The sequence below is a fragment of the Amblyomma maculatum genome, unplaced genomic scaffold (assembly GCF_055883805.1).
Source record: "Amblyomma maculatum isolate TAMU_Amacu unplaced genomic scaffold, ASM5588380v1 scaffold_19, whole genome shotgun sequence".
Lineage (NCBI taxonomy): Eukaryota > Metazoa > Arthropoda > Arachnida > Ixodida > Ixodidae > Amblyomma > Amblyomma maculatum.
In genome coordinates, this window is record NW_028146744.1 from 10,128,433 (window position 1) to 10,140,680 (window position 12,248).

The 12,248-nt window shown below is 43.8% G+C and overlaps 1 long non-coding RNA gene across 1 annotated transcript in view; it reads right to left on the reverse strand.

Annotated features, from left to right (window-relative positions):
• Positions 1-1,765: 1,765 nt before the first annotated feature.
• LOC146171666 (uncharacterized) overlaps positions 1,766-12,248 on the reverse strand; it is a 32,264-nt gene continuing 21,781 nt past the window's right edge. Inside the window, exons 3-4 of the long non-coding RNA XR_014702801.1 lie at positions 6,384-6,506; positions 1,766-1,889 (exon numbers count right to left, since the gene is read on the reverse strand). This is a non-coding gene — a long non-coding RNA (uncharacterized LOC146171666). The remainder of the gene's footprint in view (positions 1,890-6,383; positions 6,507-12,248) is intronic.

The following is a 12,248-nucleotide window of genomic DNA, read 5'->3' on the forward strand; positions in this document are numbered from 1 at the left end:
CGTTCTTACATGGATAAAAGAATTCTTGTCTAATCGCACGCAAATGGTTTTGGTCAGCAATAATTTATCTAGCCCCCTCCCAGCGACGTCCGACGTGCCCCTATGAACTGTCCTTGGACCCCTGTTGTTTTTAATATACATTAATGACTTACCTCAGTGTGTCTCTTCTAATATACACATGTTTGCAGACGACTGCGTCATTTACCGCACTATTAATAACCCATCTGACCAATCTGCTCTCCAAAACGATTTTAATAGCATTTCAGAATGGCAACAATTCCCTAATGACCTTAAACGTCAAAAAAAAATGTAAGTGCATGTACTTCTCCCGCCGTTGAAGTCCTTTTTTCTTCCCTTACACAATTGTTAACACACGCCTAGAACTGGTGCAGTCTTACAAATACTTAGGTGTAACCCTATCTCACGATGTGTCTTGGAGCACACATGTCCCTAACATTACTTCCTCAGCTAACAAAACCTTAGGTTTTCAAAAACGGAATCTGCGGAATTCCCTGGCACATGTAAAGCTACTAGCATATAAATCACTTGTTAGGCCGAAACTCAAATACGCATCACCCATCTGGAATTCGCATCAAGCATATCTTGCCAACTCGTTAGAATCAGTTCAAATCGCCTGTAAGATTTATTCATGCGTCATACTCGTACAACATCAGCGTTTCATCTCTGAAAGCAGAGTCCGGTTTATCAACACTTTTATGTCGGTGTCGCATTTCTAGCCTTTCACTGTATCATAAGTTCTTTTTTTCATCCCTTAATCAAGCACCCTACATCACAGCAGCAGACGCATATCTTTTCGAACCAGCCATCCGCTTCAAGTTGCGCACCCGTGCGCCTGAACCACCACCTTCACTCCTTCATTCTTCTTCCGAACCACCACAGACTGGAACGGCCTTCCCCACGAAATCGCTGCTACTACTTGCCTATCTTCGTTTCTGCAAATTGTATCTGACCATTTTTGTCAATAATTACTTACCATTATACTTACTGTTTGTATAAGAACCCACCCTTATGTAATGCCCCACGGGGGACTTTTAAGGTAATAAACTGAACTGAACTGAACTGAACTGAACTGAACTGATATGTGGGGTAAGCTTATCCTTTTTTTCAACTTTTGGAAGTACTGTTGATATGTGGTAATCGACAGATGGAACTGTCGGTGTCGTTCAATTGCTTAGGCTGTATATTATATGCGCTGTTTATAGGAGGAGTAATGGTGCACGCTCGACGCCCTGCATCGGTGTGGCCTCTAAAGCAAATTATATAGGCGGCGAGCCGATAGGAACTAATAAAGCATATTATCCTTGGACCGCAAACTACTGCGACGGCCTAGATACTGTTTGGGTACGTGATAAGAAAAGTGGTCATGTACGCTTAGTAATATCGCGCCGCACGGAGAGCAAATACGCTACGAGCGACAGTGTAGACAATTGTCGCTTTTTTTTTTTGCTGCGCACCACGTGGTTTCTGGTAGAATACACGTGTGGGAAACTCGAGACAGTGTAGTTCCATGGAAATAATAATCATGGAGGGTGCATGTTAGCATGCATTATCACAACTGTATAGCATGGCTTCCTTGGAAGTCTTGGTCCTTTAGCAGGGTAGCTTACAGGGAGCCACATAAAACTTGAGAAGGGAAAACTGAGGTCCATTTAGCATACTACTTTGTTGTATACATTGCGTACACCAAAAGTGATGGAGTTGGTGAACGGTTGCAGTGCCTTTCAAGTGTTCTTATATATCATTGGTTTATTTAGAGTTATATAATAATAGTACTCATTATCACCATTTGCAATTTTCCCCTATGTGGTGTGTCCTTCACTTGTCCACTGTTCATTTGCATGCAGGATCACTTCACACCAGATCAGTTCCTACAAGAAAAAGTAAATGGAAAAAAACGGTTGAAACCAGATGCTGTTCCAAGCATATTTTCTTGTAAGTCACAGCCGATTGTGCTAATGCTAATGTTAAAAGTGGGGCTGCCATACCTTGAGTGGATATTGACCAATAACTTGCAGTTAATTTGCCTCTAGATTCACCTTTCCAAGTGATTCCTGGCGGAGCACCTCATGATGTCACCTCAACAAGATCAGGTCAGACCAGAATGAAACCAGGAATTCTCACTACCAGTGATCTATATGTTCCCGGTTCAAGCAACATTTGTTTTCTCTGTTCTCTGGATATGTGCTTTTTTATCGTGCAGATTGCTCGGTGCTGTAAGTGTCGCAAGAGACCTCTGACTCCTTCCAAGCTGCTTTGATACCTTTAAGTGAGATAGTGCTCCTTCTGACTGCCTAGATCATTTTCCCAAGTCTGCACTTCATTCCATGTGAAAGCAGACAAATCCTTACTAGTGTTAAATTGTGTACGAAATGGAAAGTGCACCAGGCATTGAGAGTTCGACCACTGTTATGATTTCTAGTGGAAGCGACACTTGTTCTTGTTTTTCTTATGTATGATTCTTTATCGTGCAGACTGCACTGCACTAGAAGTGCTGCAAGAGGAGTCCCTTGGTACCTGCCAGGCTGTTTCAGCATCCTCAGGCTAGATTATGCTTTAATCAACATCTCATAGGTCATGTGCCGCTTTGTTAACTTTCCAAAATCTGCAGTCTAGTCACCATATGTGCAAACAAATGTTTGCAAGTGTTATATTGCTTATTAAATTGTAAATGCATTACATGTCTCAGTATCACTAAAATAGCTTTGCTACTCAGACAACAATTCTCTCTGTTTTCCTGATGAATGCTTCTTTATTATACAGTTTCCTCAATGTTTCAAGTACCGCAAGAGGATGCACTTGCCATGCCCCAGGATTCTTTGGCACCTTCAGGTGAGTTAGTGTTCTTAATCAGTATCTGAGAGGCCATGTGCAGGAGTTATCATTTCTTTAAGCTTTCGATGCACTCCAAGGTATAGAAGAAGGGGGTTTGTTATTTTTAAATTGCATGCCACTAAATATTAAATGCATTATACACGTCCTCAGCACCACTAACATATCTTTTCCTTATTCATGCAACACTTTTTTCTTTTTTTTTGATATATGCTTTTTTATCACGCACACTATTCAGTGACTCACTTGCTAAAAGAAAATGCACCTGCCATGTTGTTGCTTCAACAACTTCAAATGAGATAGTGTTCTCTCTTATCACCTAGGTCATGTGCAGGTTTTATCGCTTCCCAAAGACCTAACTGCAGTTTTCATATGTTGAAGCAAATGTTTGTTAGTATTCCAATAGATAAAGGCAGAAGGTATTCTTAACACAAGTATTTAGTAGTTTGTAGTTCAAGTGATGCCTGTTCTGTCAGTTTCCCTGGTGTGTGTTTCTTTATGATGCAGATCGCTTGGTGCTGGAAGTGTCACAAGAGACTTTCGACACCTTCCAAGCTGCTTTGGTACCTTTAGGTGAGATAGTGCTCTTTCTGAGTGCCTAGGTCATTTTACGAAAGAAGACAAATCCTTACTAGTGTTAAATTGCGTACCGAATGGAAAGTGCACCAGGCATTGAGAGTTCCACCAATGTTGTAATTTCTAGTGGAAGCGACACTTGTTCTCTTTTTCCTTATTTATTTATTTATTTTATTTATTCAGTGATTGTGTGGGCAATACATGGTACTGCCCGTGGGGCAGGACAAAAGGAGGTGATTAGTCTTTTGACGAGGTCCTGGCCCCACTGGGTGCAACAGCAGCGGGTACAAAGTACAGGCAATGCTCATGAAAATACATACAATCTTCACCGTATATAACTACACATGAAACAAAAACACTGAGTTAAAAACTATCACCGCAGTACAAAATACGCATTCAGACACGTGCCAATAACAAAACATAAGGAAATGCAACAACAGGTATGAAACTCTGAAACAATGTAAAGGAATAGCACAATACATTGCGATTTCACATCTACTTTAGTCATGTATTTGGTTTTCTATTGAAGTGAAAAGAGGTTTTATTCTCCATTTGAAAGTTGGCAGACTTCTACTTGTTCTTGCAATATCAAGCATGTCTGGGTAATTATTACATAGTTTCATGATTTGATGGTCAATTGTCTGTTTAGCATAATTAGTCCGAGGTTTATCTACAACAATGAAAGTCCTCCGCAGATTGTAACCAGTATCCCTATTTAGATAATGACTAGAAAATCTATTATAATTGCTCGACACTTCAGAAAATACGTACACAGATAATTTCTGCTTGTATATATCGTGGAAAGGTAGGATATTATGTGTTGCCATGATCGTTACGATGTCTAAACTTTCCTTATATAATGCTCTAATAGCCCTCCGCTGCAGTGCAAATAGTCTGTCATTATCAGTCTTAATTCCGGCACCCCATACTAAACAACAGTAACTAAAGAGAGTGTATTAGTGAGAAATAGAGCTGCTTTTTAAGCCTGACAGGGATAAGATTTCGAAGGCGGCTTAACAATCCAATACATCTCGCTACTTTCATTCTTACATTTCCCACATGGTGGGACCATGTTAGGTTTGACTGAAAAGTAACACCTAAGAATGTATGACAATCTGCACGCTCAAGCAAAGCATCATTATAGTACAGGGTCACATTGTTGAGAATGGGCTTGTTTTTTGCAGAAAATATCATATATTTTGTTTTGCTAGTATTTATTTGAAGCTTGTTAGTATGTACCCATAAACCAAGGTCATTCAGCCATGCGTTCGAAGTGGTCTCAAGTTCCTCAAGGCTCCGCCCAGAAAAAAAGACACTTGTGTCGTCAGCATACAGCAACACCTCACCCGCAGTTGAAATGTTAATGATATCATTTATATACAGTATGAATAACAACGGGCCGAGTATAGAGCCCTGAGGAACGCCGTATTTAATGTTTTCTTTTCCTGACGTAATGCCATGTATGGAAATAAACTGAGACCTTGAGTGTAAATAACTCCGTATAAGACTTTTTTCTGTGCCTCTAAAACCATATGCCTCAAGCTTATGGTGTTGTATAGAATCAAAAGCCTTACGAAAGTCTAGGTAGATTCCAACTGTAAATAACTTGGCTTCGATGTTACGGATGATTTTATCTTTAATATGCAGCAGGGCCGTTTCGGTCGATTTCCCAGTCGTGTCCGACTCTTCGTGACCCTATGGACCATATCACGCCATGCTTTCCGGTCTCTCACCATCTTCCTAACCTCACATAACTTCATCTGCAGCACCTCGAGAATGCCATCTAACCATCGCGTTCGCTGCCTACCCCTTCTCCGGTGACCCTCAACCTTTCCCAACATCAAATCTTTCTCCAGTGACTCCTCTCTTTTCATCAGATGACCAAAGTAGCTGAGCTTTAACTTTAGAATTTGACCCTCCAATGAGCAGTCAGGGTTTATGGTCGACAATATCGACTGATTTGATCTTCTGGCAGTCCAAGGAACTCTCAAGAGCCTCCGCTAGCACCACAATTTAAACGCATCAATTCTTCGGCGGCCAGCCTTCTTCACAGTCCAACTCTCGCATCCATACATCACAACTGGAAAGTTGTAATAAGTGCTGGTGGTGTCTTCTGTCTTGTGTGCGACTGTGTTACACTAAATAGGCTGTTATTATTCGTGGATAGAAGGCATTAAAAAAAACCAAACAAGGGCTGAATACCACTTCCATAATTTCTAGCATCAAAGCATTGTAAAAAGAGGGAGCTGGCAAGGGTTGTGCATCTGGTATTCTGTAGATCCCCTAGAGGGCAGAGAGAGAAAAAGAACTGCCAGGGCTACGGTTCTATCACATCCACTGCAGTCCGTTACAAATTAAGAATGAAGTGGCAAATATTCTTCAAAGGAGGATTTTCTGCTAATCAGGTCATTCTCAACACTGGTCCCGCTCCAGCCCTTGCCCATAGGTCCCTAGGCTGGGCAGCTTTTTCTTTGTCGGGACTGAACACCACCTGCATTGCCTCTTTTTATCACCTACTACCATGAAAAGGGGAATTCTTTCGTGGCTCACTTGATTGGGAGGCTCCTCTCTGTCAATGGTTGGAGGCCTACGTTTGAGAAATTACACGGCTGTAATCTTGTGCTGTAAGAGAGCACAGAAGGTGCCTTGATCCCAGCTGCTTGCTATTGTGGCACTGTTCTTGGTAGCAGCGCCGCGCCTTTAGGTGTGGTTTTGGTCTTGGTCACAAGGCAAACACCAACCACCCTTTTATGATGTCGGCAAAACTAAGTTCTATTGGTGTTGAAAGCTTTGCATGTCACACATGCCAGGATTAAAATCAAAAGCACGATTTAGATATATGAGCTCCCAAACAGAAGGAAAAAGTCCCATTGCTGGTAACTCCGTAAGTTTTTTGGCACAGTCAAACCATGTTTTTGGCACAGTCACGCCATATTTTTAGCAAAGTCAAACCATACCTGTGTATTCAGTCAGTAGCCCACGACTGCCTAATGTCAGCCACGTGACCCTCATCACTCAGTTGTGTTCGCAGCACATAGAGGAAAAGGATAGGTGCTGGCAGCCTTGGAAGTGGTGGCAACCTGCAAGGTGTTCAAATGCCTTACTGATGTCTTGTGAATTTTATTAAAGCAAACTACTGACTACAAAACAGGGGCACAGATTCCGCTTTGGGATAAGAATTTAACCTCGAAATACGTCGCATAAGGTTGAGAGCACTGAGTACACAATAGAAATATGTTTAACGAAGACATTCATTAGCAGCACAAAATAGTGCTGAGTATAATATATGTTTATTAAGAACTTCTTGTTGACCTCGAAGGCTAAAACATTTCCTTGTCTTCACCGACACACCTGAAGAGAACCTCCATTTTTTTTTATTTTACAATCTTTTCTTTTTTATTGGGAGTCGCCTCTATTATGGATATTTCTGCCAATGGTTTCATTCGACATATGTAGATATGAAAAAAATTTATGTATCAAGTCTCTATGTATGTATCAATGTATGTATCTATGTATGTATACATCACCAGCTTTTCCGAGAACAAATGAAAGCGAGTATTTTTAACATTGAGCATTTACCCAGAGAGCAAAAAAAAACAGGAATGCATAGCTCACTACTTCAGCTGTTGGGTAAGTGTTTCGTTTACATGAAAACTCGCACAGACACACGAAAAAGAACAAGAGCACCCGACATAAACACAACTATACAATGTGAAAAAGGAGCATTAAGTTAAATGAAGGCATTTCACTTTTGCTGCCAAACACCTTCACTTTGGGAGAAGTCCATATGCTATCAAAAGGTTTGTGTGGAGTCGCACCTTTGTTGTTGAGGACAGCCGGAAGGCATACACTGAATACAGACTGTAACACGGCTACATTCTGTATGCCTTAAAACTGAGTTAATATTCAGTACACTCTTTTCTTATCCCAGTTCTGGACAGGAAGAGTCTGTTGGCCCTGAAGCAAGAAAGCGAATGAAACTGATATATTTTTGTGTATTTATACTACACTTTTTGTTGTAGGAGGTCCCCCTGAAAGCTTTGCTTCCGAACTCCTTCTGTACCTATTCAACTGAAGCTTAATTTCTTAACATTTCCGTCAATAAAAAAACTGAGGACCAAGGCAAATAGAGCACCAGCACATCACATAGTACAATATCTCACAGTATGCAGTTCAGGGACTAAAAACTAAATTGCGCTTTCTGATTATATGAAATTGTCAAATCACTTAATCACTGCGTATCTACAGACTAGGTATTGTTGTGGCAATGTAACGCATGACTGTAAACATTTTATGAACTATTGAAATTAAATCCCTGCAAAATGTTTATATGTCGTTCCTGACTCACCATGTGTTTCAACTTTTGCCTGTGAACAGGCCGAGAGTATTTTGCTAGCAGCTGGGAGAGTCACTCCAGAATGCACCTTACCCTCGCCTTTAAGCGGCTTATTGAGATCGTTTTTTTCCTCAACTGTGGTATAACTTAGCGCATAGCGCTCTGCAGGCTGCCATAAACAATGCACGGCTTCCACTCTATCGACAGTGCGTATTTTCTGCACTTGCTGCAAAGTGAAGGCCACATTAAACATGCAGACTTTCGTGCCCAGTTGTGTTTCCTGGGAAAGTGTTAGAACCAGCGGCACTCAACGAAAGACGGCGGATTGCCAAGCTCATTTTGAAGAATTACATCACGAGGTTCCGTCGCCCAATGGCAGTTCACGAAACGCGGCAAGTCGAATTATAAGCGCAAAACCTTCCTCCATGTACAAAACTATAGATGCGCCATAAAACACCGCCTTTAGTAGTTACTAAATAGTCCGCGCGCGCTATCTTGCTCACCCATACAGCCTGCGCCCGCGGAAGCAAACAGCGGTCATTGCAGCTTTTTTGTCTGAAAAAAAAATCTCAATAATTTTGCTGCTCCATTAAGTGACTCATTTAGAATAACCAATTTCTTACTCACCCAGTGAAGTTTGCCTTGCTGCCAGAAGTAGCAGCTGTTGTGCGGGATACATTTTCAACACAGTCACAAACCAACGTCCCAACGTGCAGACACGAGACACGCCGAAATGGCCGACGGCGTCGGCAACGACTCGCAACGCATTGATACAATAACTTTAAAAACAATTAGATCTGAGGTATAATTAATAAAAGTTTGAAAACTGTAAATAGAGCTTACGTCTTGCGTAATTTTTTTGGCGCACTACTTTCTATTTCGCTGTAATGAGGAGGGGTGCGAAAAGGCCACGGCGCGCGAAGTTTGGGAATGGCGGAACGTCCATTGTTCCCTATTAGCATCGGCGCAGCATCGTTCTTCTGTGCGAACTACTGGCTTTTATCCCACGCGGATACATCACTAGATTACTTTGCCGTTGTGAACATTCGAAGTTTGGAGTCTTCCGAGCGAGTGGACTGCGCCCAGCGATGTCGAACTCTGGTGTGGCTATGGGCTGCACAAATATACCGATGCAGAAAAGAAGGTGTCAGCGGCATTCTGCACAGATATCCATCGCCTAAACAGCATTGCTTGGTGCCATATCGGTCTTGCATGCTGGAAACAGCACAGATTGCATGCTTAATTGAAAAGCGCAATACTCTGGATACAGCGTTTTGCAAGCTGAAAAATTGCTAGAACAAACTTTGAACAATTTATACTTATAGCATGCAGAACAGTGCCGTCCAGTTAAATTGTGGACATATGGCACCACAGATGCATATGTGACCCTGAAACATCTTGTGAGGAAGTATGGTAAACTTCTGAAACAGAACTCTAAAAACATCTTGCGTAAGCCGGCTTTTAACTGTAGCTGAAGAAATAAAAATCCTCCAAAAGACAGCTTCAGACATCTTGCAGATGTCTTCTAGACTAGCATTAAGTAACATCTTGTAGATGTCTTTGGTAGCTCAAGATATCTGTGACCTCGATAGACATATCAAGACGGCTACAAGATATTCTGTGCTCAGTGGGTCTTTAGCCCCCACCCTATTATACTGTGGTGGCAAGGTCGATGACACAAATGAGTCTAGAAGTGCTGTGGAATAAACTATTTATTGGGCTGACTTGCGCCCGCAAAGGAACTAAAGTGATTCGGTGGTGGCAGCGACAGGATCAATCGGGCTTGGCGGTCGTCGAACAAAGGATGCCCGTTTCGCGCGTCATCCCTAGATTTAAAGGAGGCGTAGAAAAATCGAGATAAAAAAAGCTAACAGTGACTAGCATACCCTGGAGCCTTGTATAAACACATGCACGTGGCTGTAATCTTTCCAGATATATCTGAAATCATCTGCGAAAAAGGAAGTAAAGTCGCGTCGCGGGACAGTGAGCATGAGCAAACAAAGAATACAAGAATCGATCTGCGCGCTAGAATCAGTGATAAGGCCGCATGCCGGCGGCTGTCGAACAAATAAAGATTAGAATAGTTAGTGGTATTACTCCCCCTTAAAAAACATCGCCTCAATGTTCTGAAGAATAAACAGTGAAAGGTAAACTTAAATATTAGCATGTTTAAATCGTCACCGATTCTTTACCATGCGTAATAAGGCTTGAGACGTACATGTACGACTTCTGGGCGCATGCATCGCCGTAAGGAGGTTGTCGTACCGTCGGGATTTCCGACGCGGCGAAGGGCTTTGTATAGCCCGAAGTATTGACACATTAACTTTTCACTTAGTCCGCGACGGCGATTGCGAGTCCATACCCAGACTTGGTCTCCCAGCTTGTACTCTACGTCGCGTCGTCGCAAGTTGTATTGTCGGGTGTCGGTGCGTTGTTGGCCTTTAATACGCAGCCATAACAGTCGTCGCGAGTTCTCTGCACGCTTCCGGTAGGCGGCGACGTCGAGGTTGTCTTCTGTAACGTGCAGCAGCATCGTATCGAGCGTTGTGAGCTCCCTGCCATAAGGAAGCTTTAACGGGGTTACTCTCGCCTCTTGGATGGCCGCGTTACACGCGAAGATTACGTACGGCAGGATGGCTTCCGAGCTTGTGTTCGGCGTCAATGTACATGGCGAGCATGTCTGCGATGGTTTGATTCAGCCGTTCCGGGAGCTCGCTCGTCTGCGGAGGGTAGGCGGTCGCCCTACGATGGGTTGTCTGACGGTACTTCAAGATTGCTTGAGCGGGCTGTGCCGTAAATGCTGTTCCCCTGTCCGTGATAAACACTTCGGGGGCGCCGTGTCGCAGGAGAATGCGCTCGACAAAAAACGTGGCGACTTCTGCGGAACCATTCGGCAGTGCTTTTGCTTCGGCGCAGCGGGCAAGATAATCGGTGGCCACGATGACCCACTTGTTGCCTGTTGATGAAGTCAGGAAGGTACCGTGAAGATCCATTCCAATTTGCTGAAATGGTTTGATCGAGGGTAGTATTGGGTTTAGTAGCCCAGCTGGTCTGATCGGAGGTATCTTACGTCTCTGACACTCGCGGCACGTCTTAACGTAATGCGCAACGTCTGCAGGCAACCTCGGCAGTAATATTTCTCATGCACTCGATGCAACCTGCGTGCCATCTCGAGATGTCCTTCTGTCGGCTCACTGTGAAAAGCCTACAGTATTTCGTTTTGGAGTCCTTTAGGCACGACAAGGAGGTATGTGCCTGTTGGGTACAAAATTCCTCACATGGACACCGTTGTGCAATGCGAAGGACGACAGCTGATGCCTGAATTGCGTAGGAGCAGAGGTATTCTAGATTATCCACCAGGTCTCTCAACAAAGGATCCGAGCGCTGCTGCTCTGCAAAACTGATGGTGCTTACAGGTCCCAAAAAGGTGTCGTTGTCGTCTTCCTTTGAAGGCTCGTCAGCAGGGGCCCGTGACCAGCAGTCTGCGTCAGAATGCTTGCGACCAGACGTGTACACCATCGTGATGTCGAATTCTTGTAGGCGTAAGCTTCATCGCCCAAGGTGGCCGAAGGGCTCTTTCAAACTGGCAAGCCAGCAGAGCGCATGATGATCGTTTACTACCTTGAATGGTCGACCGTATAGGTACGGACGGAACTTCGACGTCGCTCAGGCGATCGCGAGGCATTCCTTCTCGGTCTTCGAATAATTGGCTTCGGCTTTTGAGTGGGACATCCTAGCGTAAGCGATAATTTTTTCTACTCCGGCATTCCTCTGGACGAGGAAGCGCCTATTTCCACGCTGCTTGCGTCAGTATGAATTTCAGCCTCAGCGCATTCATCAAAATGATCCGAGGAAAGTGGGGGACTGTAAGCGGCGCTTGAGTTCCTCGAAGGCTTCTGCTTGCGATGCTTTCCACTCAAATGGCACGTCTGCCTTTGTAAGCAGCGTCAAAGGTTCGGCGAGGTGTGAAGAGTTCTTGACGGATCGTCGGTAATACGCGCATAGCCCGAGGAATCGGCGTACAGCTTTCTTGTCCCCGGGCTGTGACATGGCGCGATCGCTGCTGTTTTGTTTGAGTCTGGACGAACACCGTCCTTGCTTGCAATCTGGCCCAAGAATAACAGCTCCTCATAAGCGAAGTGGCACTTTTTTGCCTTGAGCATTAGCCCCAAAGACTTTATTGCGTCGAGCACTATGCGAAGCCTCCGCAGGTGGTCTTCAAAGGTCGCAGGGAAAACGACATCACCTAAGTACACCTGACAAATATATGCCACTTCAAGCGAGCCATTACGGTATTCATTATTCGCCGGAATGTCGCGGGTGCGGAGCAGAGGCCGAATGGCATTACCTTGAACTCGAAGAGGCCATCTGCTGTGATGAACTCGGTCTTTTCGCTATCTCTTTCATCGACCTCGATTTGCCGGTAGCCTCTCTTTAAGTCCATTGATGAGAAGTACCTCATTGCAAGTACCTCAATGTGCCGTCG